An 18,036-nucleotide genomic window follows, 5' to 3' on the forward strand; every position below is an offset into this window, starting at 1 on the left:
TAGAGAATAACTGTATTTTCTAAGAGTAAGAAACGTAGTGAAAAAAGTGACATGGTATGACAAGTTTTGCAAATCTCTTGATGTCTGATTTAAGAAAAGACAGCTAAAGTCTGCTTCTACATTCAGTCTGTTGCAATGTGTTGTTTTGATTGGCATATGTGGTAAAAATCTGGCTTCACAAAGAAATGTAGTTGGGAGTATTTTACTAGCCTTTTTAGATAATTGGCAACATTCTTCTTTGGTAATATACCAAAACTGAACAATAGTCGTATCTTTTTTTTTTTTTTTTTTTAGCGATTATGCCCTACGGGTCTTTTTTTTTTTTAATTTATTTGTTTATTTATTTATGGCTGTGTTGGGTCTTCGTTTCTGTGCGAGGGCTTTCTCCAGTTGCGGCAAGCGGGGGCCACTCTTCATCGCAGGGCGCGGGCCTCTCACTATCGCGGCCTCTCGTCGCGGAGCACAGGCTCCAGACGCGCAGGCTCAGTAGTTGTGGCTCACGGGCCTAGTTGCTCCACGGCATGTGGGATCTTCCCAGACCAGGGCTCGAACCCGTGTTCCCTGCATTGGCAGGCAGATTCTCAACCACTGCGCCACCAGGGAAGCCCCAACAATAGTCGTATCTTAAAGATTAGTTTCAGTGTGGAATTTGAAACCACATCAGTGTACTTTTCCTTCTCTGTTACTGTACGTTAAAATCTATTAGTCTATCTTGTACTTTGAATAGATCTTTTACCAATGTATGATTTTTTAACATTATGCATTGATCATTTGAAAAATATTGGTTCAATTTATGCAGAACTTCCAAATGTTGACACATTCCATTATACAAAATAAAAAACTCACATTCATTAATATCACCAGTCTCATCCAGAAAGTCTTAAGTATTGGAAAGCTGTCAAACTCAGAGTGGTTAATGCAAGTTTTCTAGAATTCAGAATTTTTATTTGAAAGATTGAATTTTACCATTGGCAAAAAACATTTTCAATTGTTTTGGAGTGACAAACCCATTTTGGTAAATTTTGGGGAAAATGTCTTCTAAATATCCATGGCCGAAGAGCCAGTTTGTCTGGCAGTCGTTCTTTCAAGTAAAAAAATGGCCCCAACTCGCCCTTCCTATTTCCTCTTTTGCCCAGGACACTCATCAGCAAGAAAGAGTGTTCTTACACCCATTATCTCACACAGAGGTTGGCCCCAAAAAATGTTGACTATATGGTTTTTAATGAATACTGCATAATGTTGTGATAGCATTGATATGCCAGATCAAGTTAGTCAGTTGTCCTTTTGCCTAATGCTAAAGTATCCAATTCAGAAAGTAACCTACCCTCTATTTTAATGTACCTAAATGGATATAGGTGCTTCTGTTTTGTATACGTATTATTGTTTTTAGGCAACATTTATTTAAGGGAGTTAAATTGCTCAGAAAAATGTATTTCCTGTAAGACCCTGTATTTGCTCAAGTTCTAAATATATCTCAAGTTTGCTAAGAGATGAAAGCTTAATTATCCCAACCACTAAAAAGAAAGGTAATTACGTGATACAGTATAGCTGTGAAATATCATGACAACAGCTATCATATTACAATATACAAATATATCAAATTAACATATTTTCTACCTTAAATTTACACAATGTTATATGCCAAATATAGTCAATAAAAGAATAAATCCAGGAAAGACCAAGAGGAAACTAATTAAAAATTCTAGTGCCTTCTATTTAAATGTTTTCTAATTTTGGATAAAGAGATTTAACATTGTAATATGACTTTAATGATAATTTGTACTATATTAAAAACTAACCATTATAAAAATAAATAAATAAGCCTCAAGCATGACCCTGACATAAATATTTATGTTCAGCGTTACAGAAGTTTGCTTCCTAATATTTAAGTCCCATAACTCCAGCAAAATCTTAGGGTTTATTTCATATTTTTTTAATCAGAAAAGAAAAATCAGAAGAAATGGTCACTTGGATAATGAGAAACTAAAGTAGTCCATTACTTATGAGTTGGGATAATGGATAAGTATAATAATTGGAGCCAATTTTTGTCCTTTCTTTGATTTAATTTACAGAAAACTACACTGAGTTTCAAAAAATTTGTAGATGTATAATTACTATTATTGGCTTTATTCTAGATATGTCTGTACAGGTAAAGCAAAATGTAGAACTAAGCACTTAACAAGGGAATTTTATCAATGCAGACAGGCAAACTGATTTTTGTTTTCCTAAACAGAAGATTTGGAGGTCCAATTTGGAAAATTGCCTCCACTCTTTTTACTTAATTCTGATAAATGGACAAATCATGAATGTCTAATAACAGCTATTTCTTTGGGATAACGGAGTGTAGAGTGGGGTGTGTGTGTGTGTGTGTGTGTATGTATGTATGTATGTATGTGTAATTTCTCTGGAAGCCAACATAAAGACCTCCATTAGCATGGAAGATTTGTAGGTACAACCTAGTGTATTATTTCTTGTGTTCAGAAAGCTAGGCTGGGAGAAAGATTGCTGGCCTCAGTAAAACCTAAAAATACATTCCAGGTTAGGACTGTGCCTTCAGATCTTAGGTAAATAATATTTTTTACTCTACCCCATCTTTCTTAGAAAATACACTTTTAGTGGCGGCAGCAGTATAATTCTCAACCTAATTGTCATATTCTTCCATTTTCGCTTTCACCGACCAGAATTGAGTTGAATGTGAGAAAACATGAACTGTGTCTACAAATAAATGAATCATTAAATAGACTTTGAACTGACAAGTGAAAGAGTGTAGGAATAGCATACAACTTGTTATTCTTCTTTATTCATCATGGGTGTTCAAAAATTGTGGATCCTAGCTAATACCATATTAACACTTGTTCAAACCCTAAGAACCCATATCTACAAGGAAGAATCATATAGATTGAGGCTTGCAGTTCACTAGGACTTTTCTTTTTTTAGTGTGTGTGTGCTATGTAATCTCAAGCCAGTTAAGTTCTTTGAGCTTCAGATTCTCCATTTTTAAAACATGAGTAATAATATCTTGTGAATATCAAAGGAGATATTATATGTTTAAATACGTAATATGGCCCCTGGCACAGCATAGATATTTGGTCATTTTCATCTTTTTCTCATATTTTCCAAGATAATATTCCAAGTAAAAAATGTCTTAATTAACTTGATCGTCCCCTATTCACTGGAAGTTCAGAATAGCAGTGGGGCTAAAATACTAGTACCTCAATATCACAGGAATTGAGAGTTTAGAAAAGTAAAAATAAAATTCCTGAGCTGATAGGAAATTTATCTTTTTAATAGGAAAGCAAAACCCTTCAATGGTTTGGTTACTTTCAGATGTAGCAGAATCACTCTCCTAATTAAGTGGTAGTTACTGCCATTATACATCATTATGTTTAAATGTAGTATCTGGAAGATGTCTCAATTAGACAGTCCTCCCAATTAAGTGTCCTATAGGTTAATAGGAATTACTTCCTTTCCCTCGGATAGGGTGGTTTGGGAAAAATACCTAAGGCCCAGTCTTTAAAAGGTCAAAATTACGTTTCTTACTTAACACTCCATAAAGTGGAACTGGGAGAATTTGCCATGACTGTCATGGTTTTTGTCAGTCTGGCTGCAAATCAATCAAGACAACTACATTCTGAGTTACAGTATGGTATACACTTTGAGGTAAAATAATGCATAGAGAAAGATCAGCAATACTCTTTAAAAGAGCCAAAATCTGTCAGTTTTTAGAATATTCACCATATTATTATTATTATTATTTTTCAGGTTTGGTACAATTTAAAAAATAATTTGTGGTTTTAAAAAATTAGACAAGATAGAGCACAGAGAACAAATGCTGAGGCTATGAATTCTAGAGACAAGAAAGAACACTTTACAGAAGAATGGTGAGCTCACAAAAAATCACACTATGTGCAGCAGAAAGTATTTTGCCCTGTGGCATCTAGACACTGGAAAATATAATTAGGCCATGGCATAGAAGATACTGAACACTCCTTGACTGCTACTGCGCCACTAACTTCTGCACATACTGGTGACTCTTAAGTCACCGGAATCCTGGGATTTGGTTTACAAAATTTATAGATTACAAATGTGTAAGCTAAACATTTTCGATGAATCTAAGACTTGGTATTTCATTCCACTTATCCTACCTCAAGCTATTTATAGTCGGGGAAGAAGTCACAGAAGGCAAACACGTCTTGCTTTTCAGGGCACACACACACAACAATAAAATATAAGGGGAGACCATTTCCCAGGAACATTTATTAATGTAATCTTGCCATAGTCTAGAAATCATATGATATTTGCATCTTTGAAATATCAGCACCCAGCAAGAAGTGGAAAATAGTGCAGAAATTTTAAAAAATAATCATTCATTTATTAGATACTCATAAAACTAGGTTTTACATTATTAAAAGGAACGTACTCAAATTACATGTGACAGTGGCATTCTTAACAATCCTCCTTACTTACCTCTCACAAGCTCAGTCTACTCCTTGGCCTTGTTTATATGCATCCTTAAAATGCTTGTGATAAAACTTCATGTATTTTATGTAATTTTCTTCTCTCAAAAAGCAGATGTCATTTTTCAGAGTTAAGGAATGTGAGAAAATCTTTGTTTCCTCATTTGGCAATTTAACCTTTTCTAATTGACTAGGTGATGGTGATTCTTCATTTGGCAATTTAACCTTTTCTAATTGACTAGGTGATGGTGATCCTTTATTGGCATTTACTTTATTTGGCAGAATATACACATGTGTACACTTGATAAGGAGAACCTAAATCATGAATAACACTGCAAAATTTGTCAGTAAGGTAGGACCAATTTCCAGGGAATTGGGGACTTCAGTCTCTAGATCAGGGTGAATCTTGGCAATCAAGGTGAATCATTGTAGTGGAAGCTTCAGGGATATTAAAAATTGAACCAAAACTTATGTGCCCATCTTCTTAGACTGACATCTAAAAAGCATGCCCAAGGGCACCTTTCATAGAGCCTAACATGATGTCAGGAATAAAGATGGAGTGCTGTGGTGGACAAGGACATGTGGGCCCAGACATCATTTCATGGGAGGACATATAACCTGTCTGTCAGCAGGCACACTTCCACTGTCAGCTCCTTCGGGGTTTTCCTCAGCTACAGAGGATTGTCTGGGCCCTAGTCGCACTTTTCCAGAGGCAACCCACATCTAGTGACTGGTCACAGTGTGACATAAAAGCTTCACCATTTCAGCTCAGTGCTGGGTAACTCTGAGGGGCTCTTCTAATTCCAGACCTCCTTATGGGGTTGGCTGAGGCTTTGTAGGACCTGCATGCCCAGTCTGACTTCCCCTCTGGCCCTTGCTGCTTCCTTCCTCTCCCTTCCACTGGTATTAATTCCCAAAATCTTCGTCTCAGCCTGTGCTCTCAGAGAACTTAACCTGCAGTAAGCACAATACAAATTTGTTGCATTTCTGGGTTTCCATATCTCTATTTGCTCCTTTGTTTGTTTGTTTTGTGTCTAATAGCTTCTGTTATATAATACCTTCATTCTCAGGGACTGTTTTGCCTGAAGATATCTGCCCTTCCCTTTGAATCATGAAGCAAATCCTGTGTTCTAAGGCCAGACATTCTTTGGTTCTACAGAGTTATTATCAAAACTGCATGCAGTAGGATCTGTATGTATTTGCACTGATAAAAAAGTTATCCACAAAGTTACTTAACTCACTTTTTAAAGAGAGGGACTCGACTGGACTTTAAGGGGTAAATTTTTATGTACCAAAGAGAGCCAAAAATTAATGAGTTAAGCGTTCGGCTAGATAACCCAAGGAAATCACAGAAAACTCCCAAAGAAAGTATAAATAATTAAATAAGAGCAGAAATTAATGAAATAATTAAGAGGTTACAGAGGTCGGCAAACTGTAACCTGTAGGCCACTTCACTGTTTTTGTAAATAAAGTTTTATTGGAACACAGCCACATCAGTTCATTTAGTATTGACCATGCTGCTTTCACGCCACAATGTCAGGGTTGAGTAGCTGTTAGAGAGGCCATATGGTCTCCATAACACACAGTTGAAAATATTTACTATATGGCCATTACAGAAATAGAAAACAACTCTGATTCAGGGAAATAAAAAACATAAAAGTTTAATCTCAGAAAAGACTCATAAATGGATAGACTTTTGAAGAGACTAAGAAAATGAAAGAAAGCATAAATAATCATTATTAAAATAATAAAAGGGATGTAAATATCATATAGTAAGAGAAAATTATGAAGAAATGTATATCATTAAATTTGAAAACTTAACAGCAGTGGTCAAATTCCTAGGAAGGTGTAACTAACTAAAAGTAATACTAAAATATAAGATATATGAATGGTCTTGATAACCACATAAAGGAAACTAAATTAGTAGTTAAACATTTTCCCAAATAGAAAACATTAGGTCTAAATGGTGTTCACAGGCAAGTTCTTACAACACTCAAGAAACAAAAAAGCTGAGATTATACAAATTACTCCAGAGAAGAGAGAAATAGAAAACACTCCCTATTCATCTTAAGTGGCTTAAATAACTATATTTTCAAATGTAGATAAGGGTACAAGAAAGGAAATAATAGGTAAATCTCACTTAGATAAATGCAAAAATGTGATAAAATACTAGTCAAAAAACCGTTGAGTCATGTGTATAAAAATAATTCATGAAGTAGGATTTATCATTAGAAAATCAATTGCAGGTCATCATACTAACACATGACAAGAGAAAGTCATGGGATCATTTCAGTAGATGAATGTGATGGTTAATTTTATATGTTAACTGGGCCATGGGGTGTTCAGATATTTGGTCAAACATTATTCTGGGTATTGCTGTATGGGTATTTTTGGATGAGATTAACATTTAAATTGGTAGACTGAATAAAGCAGATTACCGTTCATAATTTCAGTGGGCTTCATCTAATCTGTTGAAGGCCTGAATAAAACAAAAGGCTGGCCTTACCCTGAATAAAAGAGAATTCTCTGCCTGATCACCTTCAAACTGAGACATAGACTTTTCCTGGTTCTACAGCAGTCTGTCAACCTTCAGACTCAGACTTGAAGTGGGGCATTGACTGCAGATTTTAGACTTGCCAGCCCCCATTAGTGAGTGAGCCAATTCTTATTCCCAACTAATTTAGTTTCCACTAAATTATAATCCAAATTTCAACAAAATTTTTGTAGAACTTGACAAGTAGATACTAAAATTTACATGAAAAAACAAATGGCCAAGAAATGCTAAGATAAAGCTGAAGGACAAATTGGTACAACTTGCTTCATAAGATACTGAAAGTTATCATAAAGTTATAGTAATTAAGATAGTGTGATATTTGTGCAGGGCTAGAAAGAGACCAATGGAGCAGATACATAGCCAACAGGAGAAATGTACAAAAATGTTCATAACAGTATTTTTCACACTAGCAAAATCTGGCAACAATGCAAGGGTCCATCAATTCAGTAATGGATGAATGGATACAGCAGTCAAAATAAATAAACTACTCAAACATAAAACAATGTATATGAAACTCAGCAATATGATATATGAAAAAGCCTCAAAATAGTAAACATTTTATCCTTTTTATAAATTAAAAAGAACTAAAATAAAATAAGATATACTTTCAAAGGAATCCTTATATATGCACTAAATCTATAAAAAAGTAATGCATGGGAAGGATGATAAACCTAAAATTCAAGAGGATGTTTATTTTGGGGAGAAGAAGCCAAAAGAATGGAATGGTAGGCAAGCAATATTGTTAGATCAAGTAATTTTTGACGTCCTAACTTTTGGGTGCTGAATTTTAGGTGGGGGCTTATGGGTGATAAATACAAATATATAAATAGCTATATAAATAAAAGCAGACCATACAGTGCTAAAAGTTTGTTATGAACTAAGGATTATGATTAGTTCAATTTTGTGTGTCCCCAAACATAAAAGAAATGAAAATAAAATTCTGATTTAATAGTGGAATTCCTAATAAAAGATTTCAGATTCCTTTTGGAACTAAATGCAAATCAAATTAAAATTGCTAAAATAGATGCTATTTCTTGATCATTGTTATAGTAAGTGGGTATTATCTCCAACTAAACATAATTTAATTAGAATATCCTATACGTTTAAATCCTAGATGCCACGTACTTAGGGTGAGCAAAAAAGTCATTCTGAAAAAAATGCACCTCAATAAGAAAAGATATTGAATCCGTATTTGATGCATTTTCTTCACATAGACTAGGACACTACCCTCCCTTAATTTTTGTCCACTTTGTTACTCCTTTTCATTTTCCCTTTATGATCCCTTCTGTTCTCTCCAACCTGAGAGAACTCAAAGGCAAGCAGTAAAAACAGAACTTTCCCCTGGAGTTTCCTCCACCCTCGGCCTTCTCCATCTAATTCAGGGGCAACTCCATCTTTCTAGTTCTCAGCTCCCAAACTTTGGAGTCATCCTTGACTCTTCTCTTTCTCCAGCACCATACATGCAATCCATTAGTAAAGTCCATTAGTTCTACTTTCAGAAGATAACATCACCATCTGGATTAATGGCTTAGCTGCCAAACTGGTCTCCCTCCTTCCAAGTTGTTCTCCTAAAATCTATTCTCAATAAAGCAGCCAAACTGATCCTTTGAAAATGTGATCATGTCCCTCTTCTACTCAGCACTCTGCAATGGATTCTCTTTTCGCACAGGGTGAAAATCAAAGTCCTTGGAAAGCTTACAAGGCCCTACAGAATCTGATCTCTCCCCCTTGTTACTTCTTTCCTGTGCTCCATCATACAGACCTACTTGATGTTCCTCAAGTCCTCTAGATTCTGCCTTGCTCTAGCTGCTCTCCCTGATGTAAGCTTGGCTCCTTCCCCAGATGTAAGCGAGCACCTTCAATTTCTTCAAGTCTTTGCTCAAATTTTCTTCTAGAGCCAGCTTTTACCAGTTCGTAAATGTCAATTATTAAATATTCAGGAATTTTACAAGCCAGTTTCAAACCTTTGGTAGCTTGAAATTGACCATAGTGGGAGTATTTACACCATGGAAATAAGGCCTACCTTGATCACCCTATTTAAAATTGCAGTTTTCATACTCTTCTTTGTTAACTCTTGATTCCCCTTGTCCTAATCTACTTTTTCTTTTCCCCATAGTACATGCCACATAAGATCTTACTGTTTAATGTATGTATGTATATATATATATATATATATATATATATATATATATATACACACACACACACACATGTGTATGTACACTCACTGAAATAATTACATTTATCTAGCTACAAATGGTAAAATGATAAACATATCAAGTTCATGCTCTTTGTTTGTGTTGACACTATGGTGTATTCTTCAAGGTCAGAAAAACAAATGACATTTTGGCAATATTAAGCATTATATTTATATATTTTATTTTGGGAAATTACAGTTTATATAAAATAGAAGTTTTACACAAAAATATGTCAAACCAAATGGGAAGAAATTCTTTTAAAAAGACAAATCTCTGTAAATGTACCTTACCCCTGTTTCCAGGCACTTTGAAATTCAATTAAATACCTAACATGCCTTTCAAGAATTTTGAATATGTTTCTCAGAAATTGTTTTACTTTCTTAACTTTTCTAAATATAGAGAAGCTCCCCAAATTCTTCTTTATTTGGCTTATTACAATGTCTGTGGGGAAATATTACAGATTAATAAAGTAAACCCTGGCGTGGGAAGGGATTCATGCAAATCAGATTGTGTATCAGAAATAAAACTGAAAATGTTTTGTCATGAAGATACTAAAGTGGTGAACCCTCCCATAAGTCTAACATTAAAAAATTTATAATCAGTAAGGGACCTGTCTTCAGTAAGTCTCATGCTTACAGAATTCTACCATTCTAAGTTATTTTTCAGATTACCCACAGTCATTTCTGACAACATTAATATGGACTCTTTACAAAATTCTATGTATGTATTGTTCTAAACTGTATCATAAAATCTTAAAGCAACCTGCTAGCCTAAAGTCTATGATACCTCAGGACTTAAACGAATAACCCAGGGTTGCTACAAGTCATTTCTGCAGCCCCTCTTTCCTCTGAATCCAAAGGCACAGAGTCTAGCTCAGGATGAGAAAGAGCTTGCTGGTACCCAGGGGTAGGATCAGCAAAAGTTTGGGGGCTTGTGATTTTTAGTTTGATAAATATATCAACAAAGATTGCCTGCCAGTTACATGTTGTAACGGTCATGTTTTGAGACCTTTTATCAGTTCGCAATATATTCTGCTCCAGATAAGTGAAAATCTACCTATGACAGCTTAAAAAAATAAGGGTGTTTTTTTCCCCCTCTTAAAACATGAATGTCAATGGTAAGCTGCTTAAGGCTGCTGCAGACACTCAACGATAAGTGTCAGGAATCTAGGTCTTTCTGCATCCTTTGTGCATTGCTGTGCTTAGCATGTTGTCTTCATTCTCGTGTTTGTCATTTCTTGGTCACAACGCAACCTGTATACCAACAAGCATGTCCACAGTCCAGGCAAGAAGAAAGGAAAAGGAGCAAAGATCTCTGCCAGCCATGTCTGTTCCTTTTTTACTGAGAAAGAAAAAGCCTTTCTAGAAGCTCAGTGCAGTAGACTTCCTCTTATATCTTATTGGCTAGAAGTAAGTCACATGACTACTTCCAGACTAATAACTGACCAAAGAAAATCAGATAAATACAATGGTTTTGAGCAATGGAGATTTACTCCCTGAGCTATGGTAAGAATCAAAATCTCTGAGGTCAAGGCACCGCAGGCACCATCTGAACAATCTAAGAGTTCTGTCAGTAGGGAAAGGTTATTGACTCTTGTGTAGACAATGGACAGATGCTTTCATATCTACAGTGTGCCTCATTCCTCTTCAAATTAAATCATTAGTATTAGTAAATAGCACATAAAGTCAAAGTATAAAGTGGAGCAGTAGTTGGTTGAGAGCATGTTTTGGCCTCCACCTTCATTTGCAACCTAGGTTTTAGGTATGAAGTGTTCTAAATGACATTCAGACTTATTAATAACTTGATTTGTAAGTATACTTCAGTTCCATAGTATAAATGAAGTATAATACTGAAGACTTTGGTTTAGATTCTAGATTCTGGTATTTACTAGCTATGGGACTCTTTGAGGTATGTTAACTAAACCTCAGTGTTCTCATTTGTAAAACAGGAATATTATCATTTGTCTTGGGGACCTATGCCATAGTGTGGTTGTAAGGGTTAAATTCTTTACTTGCTTAGCACAGAGCATGGCATTTTGTAAGCTCACTATAGATGTTTGCAATTGAGATTGCTCAGTTATTGCTATTCCTATGTCCACGATTTATTGAATGATTAAAGTGACCTCAACTTACTATTCACAAAGTAGTATAAAAGGTGGGAGGAGGGGGAAGAAGCAATAATATGTCCAGTTCAGAAATTCTAACCTCATTTTAGTTAGTAACTAAACTTATTTATGCTTACCTATCATGTAACTACAAAATTTAGGATTAAATAAACACTTCTTCCCAACAAATTGGGGACCTCATAGGAATCAGGGCTGTTTGAGGAGTTTTTGGAAGACTAGAGAGAAGTGGGATTTTCTTGGATACTCCATAAAGGCAATTGCAAAGTAACTGCATTTTAAAATTTAATGTAGGGGCTTCCCTGGTGGTGCAGTGGTTAAGAATCTGCCTACCAATGCAGGGGACATGTGTTCGGGCCCTGGTTTGGGAAGATCCCACATGCCGTGGAGCATCTAGGCCCGTGTGCCACAACAGCTGAGCCTGCGCTCTCGAGCCTTTGAGCCACAATTACTGAGCACACGTGCTGCAACTACTGAAGCCCACGTGCCTAGAGCTCATGCTCTGCAACAAGAGAAGCCACCGCAATGAGAAGCCCGCGCAGTGCAACGAAGAGTAGCCCCCGGTTAACCGCAACTAGAGAAAGCCGGCGCGCAGCAACAAAGACCCAATGCAGCCAAAAATAAACTAATAAAATTTAATGTAAAACCAAACTTCTATAAATAAATAAATAACAAATTCTGAGCTATTGTCTATAAAGGCAGATCTTTTTTTAATTGAAGTATAGTTGATTTGCAATATTGTGTTAGTTTTAGGTATACGGCAGAGTGGTTCAGTTATACATATATATATTGTTTTCTGATTCTTTTCCATTATAGGTTATTATAAGATATTGAATATAGTTCCCTGTGCTATACAGTAAATCCTTGTTACTTATCTATTTTATATATAGTGGTGTATAACTGTTAATCCCATACTCCTAATTTATCCCTACCCCATCTCTTTTTTCTTTGGTAACCGTAAGTTTGTTTTCTATGTCTGTGAGTCTGTTTCTGTTTTGTAAATAAGTTCATTTGTATTATTTTTTAGATTCCACATGTAAGTGCTATCATATGATATTTGTCTTTCTCTGTCTGGCTTACTTGACTCAATATGATAATCTCTAGGTCCATCCATGTTGCTACAAATGGCAATATTTCATTCTTTTTTATGACCAAGTAGTATTCCATTGTGTATATATATACCACATCTTTATTTATTAATCTGTCGATGGACACTTAGGTCACCTTCATGTCTTGGCTATTATAAATAATGCTTCTGTGAAAATTGGGGTGCATGTATCTTTTCAAATTAGAGTTTTAATCTTTTCTGGATATATGCCCAGGAGTGGGATTGCTGGACCATATGGTAACTCTATTTTTAGTTTTTTAAGGAACCTCCATACTATTTTCCATAGTGGCTGCACCAAGACAGATTCCATTTTTAATGATATTTTAAAGGCAGTCCTATTAAACATAGAGCAGACCCCACCCTTGGCCCATTAAAATAAGTCACCTGATAGCTTCATTTCTAAGTTTAGCACTGCAGAAATTAGGACTGTTCATCCTTCATAAAATCAAATCACATAAACTGACAGGTATAAGATAAAAAGAAAAATAAAATTCTTCAAAGAGCAAAAAGACATATGAAGCACAGAGATTCAGAGAGACTTGTAGTGATTTAAAGTGAGTGACCTGGGGTGGTACAAGCATACTCATGGCTCTGTCAGTTTCTCTTAGCCTGATTTTATGTTAAAATAACCCTCCCGACTAAACATGCCATGCCACGCTACAGGGATTTCACTCCATACCACTGAAAGGTCATTAAGTGGAGAGCCTAGGACAACCAAGAGACCATTCATCCAATAAACTTTTTTCAACATCTATTATATATAAGACACTATGCAAATGTTGTGGAGGGTAACTTTTATTTTTGGTCTTTTTTTTTTTTAAAGTTAGTGCTGTAAACTTCTAAGTAATTACCTTCTATTTTTGATGCTAAAATGTAAAATCTGTTATTGTTTTATACAAATTTTCCAAGGGATTAAAACAGGAAAACATTTGAAGCCACAGAACATTCCAAAGGGCGGAAGACAGCTTGCTGGGATTTTCTCTAGAACTTGAAAAATCTGATTACTACATTGGGTAAAGATATGTAGGAATATGACAAGGCCTCCCTATGTCCATTACTTAGACAAAATTTCATATAAAATTTGTTCATTTCATTGTTTTCCCTAATGTTCATATAACTTCTGTGTCCCCAGTCTGAAAATCTTTCAACTTGTCTCCATCATTCTGGATGAGAGTTCTCCAGTTCAGAATCCAGTTCTTTGTATAGTTTTACTAGTGTTTATTATGTCAAGAAAATTTATTACCACTTTACTTTCTGTGATATTGTCCTTCTTCCAGCTTGGCCTCTCTAAACCCACAGCTTGCGAATCTTTTTGGGGTAAAGAGTGCCAACAATTTGGGCTTATTCTAGTCAAAAGTTGGTCTTATAAACCCTTCCATATCCAATGGTTATTGCCTTCCCCACACAGCACCCTGAGTAACCAACTAATTCTGGCCACCCATGCCTATCTACCATCCTGCTTTCTTACCTCCTCATTCTACCATCGTACCACAATATCATTTTTTTTTTTCCTGATCAGTATTAACAACCAAGACCTCAAAAAAAAAATCTGTCTTTTATGCTAATACCCAAGAGCTCTGAGAACCTGAAGGTCTAACGGGGACATATTGGAGAAGGCTTCCCATAGCAGTATAGGCTTTTTTCTCTGAGGTAACACAAAGGATATTTACAGTGGTTGTATAGAGACCTTGTCTCTGCCTTTGTCATCTAACCTGGGGAATAATTCCATATTAGGAAGTACTTAAATCCTATTAAGTAGTACATAATTTGATGAGTTCTTATTGACATACTCATAAACTATAGCTTATTTTTTGTTTTCCATATATGTGGTTTTATATAATTTGTTTTCATTTTCCTTTTATTGATTGGCCATAGCTTAAACATGAATTATCTATGTTCTGAATGCTTAGGAAGACATTCAGTTTTGCAATGGCAGTAGGATAAGTGATACCCTGTGGCCAGAAGTTATAATCCCACCTCGAAAACCTCTGAAAGAACAGCAAAGTCAACATTCAAGAAGGATGTGAATTATTTAGCTGTTTCCTACTCATATTCTAATTATTTTCAGATACTGTTTTTGCATTGACATGCATTTAATAAAGGTGTTTTATAACATCGATTCTCACAACTAGGGCTAGACTGACATTGTGGGTGTCCTAGACTAATTTTTTTTTTAATTTATGTATTTAATTTTGGCTGTGTTGAGTCTTCGTTGCTGCATGTGGGCTTTCTCTAGTTGCAGCAAGCGGGGGCTACTCTTCGATGTGGTGCGCGGGCTTCTCGTTGTGGTGGCTTCTCTTGTTGCGGAGTACGGGCTCTAGGCACGTGAGCTTCGGTAGTTGTGGTGAATGCGCTCAGTAGTTGTGGCTCACGGGCTCTAGAGCACAGGCTCATTAGTTGTGGTGCACAGGCTTAGTTGCTCCATGGCATGTGGGAACGTCCCTGACCAGGACTCGAACCCGTGTCCCCTGCATTGGCAGGCGGATTCTTAACCACTGAGCCACCAGGGAAGCCCTAGACTAATTGTTGAGGGCTACTTCAAAATGATTTAAAATATTTCAATATTTTATTCAATTTAATATTTTATGATTTGCTTAATTTTGTATCTTATGTTTAATATTTTAATTTAAATATTTAAAAACATTTCTTTATTAGAGTTAGAGGTAAACAAATTTTCTATTAATACATTTTATCATCATAATTAGGAATTTATTACTTGGACAGAATATGACATATCATTTCAAATTATTTGGGATTATTTTTGTTCCACGAATTTTCCATTACTCATTATCATATAGCATCAGTCACTCATCATAGTCACTAAAGATAGAGAGAATGTTTAAATTTTCTTTCCCACTATCTGCTCTACTTCCAGCTTCCACACAGGCAAGGTATTTCTGATTTTTTTCTTCTTTGCTTTTCTTTTATGATTTTCTGAGCTAAATCTATTCTTTGGAGACAAATTAAATGGTTTCCATTTTTAAATGAAAATATAAATCACCTGTCCCTGGTAAGCTGCCCTGAGGCTGCCAACTGCTGGAAATTGTGGCTTTGTTGGTCCTGGGAATTAAGCCCTATAGTATCACCGCATAACCTACACATATCTGTGGCAAAAATGCTCAATAGAGACAGGCTAGTGAGGGTGATGAGTGTATGTTATTTCCACTCTGGGATGCTATCTGTTTCAGGGAAATCAGGGCCAATTGACCTCTTGCCAGTTATGTAAGAAGTCCCATGTGGAAATCTGCATTAGCTGGCATCATATTACTACTTTTTTCCAGTGATATTTTAGTACATTTTATAGTTGGCTTTCAAGGCAGCTGCCCAGTCAGACTACCCCTTGATATGATTTGGCTCACAACAATCATAGTTATTGAATTAACATTCCGGACAGTGCTTCCTTCTAAATGCAGGAAAACCCCACTGTATCAACTGCCAAGGAGAGAAGGTCTTTGTAGAGAAATCCCCAGCTAATATGCAGTGGTGTTGTATCTATCATATATTAATCTGCACAGGCTTCACAACTTCTTAGAGCCTTGGAAAGTAAGACTGCTTGTTTTCAGTGTAGTTGGCTTCAAATGAAATCATTCAATAGACCATAGACTTTTTTTCTTTTTTTTTTTCTCTGTGATTAGATGGATATAAGGAAATTTTTTTCTACTAAAAATTCTTGATTCAGTGCAGATGAACAGGAAGGAAAGAGATTCCATTTTTTACTAGAAGAAAAATTATTAATCATAGCAAAGGGTACTATGTAGCTCCTCATTTCAAAGATTTTTCTACAGTGATGGTATAAAGCAGAAGTTTATTCTTAGTTCTTTCAGTTTTCTAAAATTGCTGCTCTCCTGTTGCTTTTTCTTCAAACAGTTTTAGATATTTCTACCTTCTAAGTTCTACTTGCACACACTACCCTATAGATAAATGAGTTTAAATTTAATACATGGCTTTCTGTAAGGGTATTTGTACTGTTCCTTATGAAGTTAATAACTTTCCTCAGGTTAAATACATGTCTACTATATGATTGGGAAGGTGATAATTTGGGGCAGAGGGCTGAATGGCTCTGATATAGTTTAGGAATTGCTTTGGCACAGAGTCCTATGTAATAGTCTATCAGACTTGCCGAGTAGATTCTCACAATAGCCTCTAATGTAGAAATTGGGTCCAGAGAAATACTGAAGCAAAGCAAAAAAATTTTAAATCTGGTGATATATTTGAGAATAGAAAACAAATCTTTTACTCCTTCCTACCAGATATGCAAATGACTTTGATAAGGATTTTTGTGTGGGTCCTAGACTATGGATAGAGATGCTTTCAGCTAGGAATGCCTGGGGCACTACCTCTGGCCACTGTTACTTGTAGCAGGCCCCCACAGACTTTTCTCCTAATGTGTGGCTGAAGTGGCCCTTGTTGTTCTTAGTATGATTGTGGGATGTACTTCAGCAGAAACCATCAGGGAGGTTTGAGGAACAAGATTTATTACTCACAGGTCCTGGAGGGTACACAGCATGCCAGAGGGCACACAGCAAAGTTGTGAGTAGAGTACACAGACCTGGGGCTCTGCCTTTATTAGGGTCTGAGGTTGGGGTGTCTAGGGTTTTACGAGTTCATTCTTTATTGGCTAATTTAAAGCATAAGAGCAGGAATTAGAGTGCAGGAAGGGAGAAGCGGGGTCACTCAAGTAGTCTAGGTGACGCAGGGTTTTCTGAAAGACGGAACTTTATGGGTGGGGTGGCCTAATTCTTTATCTGGTTGTTTTGTTTGTAGCTGTGTCATACAGCTGGCAATAAGTTTATTCAAGACGGATATCTTTTGAAATGGATGCCTCAGCAATCAAAAGCTCGATGTCAGGCACTTATTACAACCAAAAGGTTTAATGTCAGGTTATTTACGCTACAAGGATATTTGTTGTATTAATTCTCATGCATTATTTATAAAGGCCTTTGTAATGTTTATATATATTGTTTGCAAAATAACAGTGCAATAAACAATAATATTAAAAGTATCTTGTGAATATTGGAAATAAAATATTTGCACTATCACCTTCTGAGCTCTTAGTCCAGCATCTTAAATTTATTTGGACATTAAATTCACTTGGGAGAGTGAAGTCAAAAGTTAAATGAGTATTATATCAATGAGCTGCTGCCAACATTCTTTCCAATCTGCCCACCTACAGTTTCTCATTCACCTGAGTACTCTAACTCTGAACATTTTCCAAAAGTTTTAGGAAAAACTGAGAATTTTTTAAAATTGTGGTAAAATATATACAATATAAAATTTACCACTTTAACAATTAAGTGTACAGTTCTGTGGCGTTAAGTATATTCAGATTGTTATGCAACCATCACTACTGTCCATCTCCAAGTGAAACTGTATGCATTAAACGATAACTTCCCCCTCCCTCCATCCCCTGGCAATTACCATTCTACTTTCTGTCTCTAAGAATTTGACTACTCTAGGAACCTCATATACATGGGATCATGCATTTGTCTTTTTGTGACTGGCTTATTTCACTTAGGATAATGTCTACAAATTTCATCCATATTGTAGCATGTGTCAAAATTTCATTTATTCTTTTAATAAATTTATTTATTTATATT

At 35.8% G+C, this 18,036-nt stretch overlaps 1 long non-coding RNA gene across 1 annotated transcript; it reads right to left on the reverse strand.

Moving 5' to 3' along the window:
• Positions 1–313: 313 nt before the first annotated feature.
• LOC309631842 lies at positions 314–9,888 on the reverse strand. Its single transcript, XR_014246603.1, has 2 exons — positions 4,683–9,888; positions 314–4,634 (listed from the first exon to the last, which is right to left on the reverse strand). It is a non-coding gene; the product is annotated as an uncharacterized lncRNA (long non-coding RNA).
• Between the last annotated feature and the right edge of the window lie 8,148 nt (positions 9,889–18,036).

The sequence above is a fragment of the Balaenoptera borealis genome (genome assembly GCF_965194805.1).
Source record: "Balaenoptera borealis genome assembly, chromosome: 7".
In the NCBI taxonomy this organism is placed as follows: Eukaryota; Metazoa; Chordata; class Mammalia; order Artiodactyla; family Balaenopteridae; genus Balaenoptera; species Balaenoptera borealis.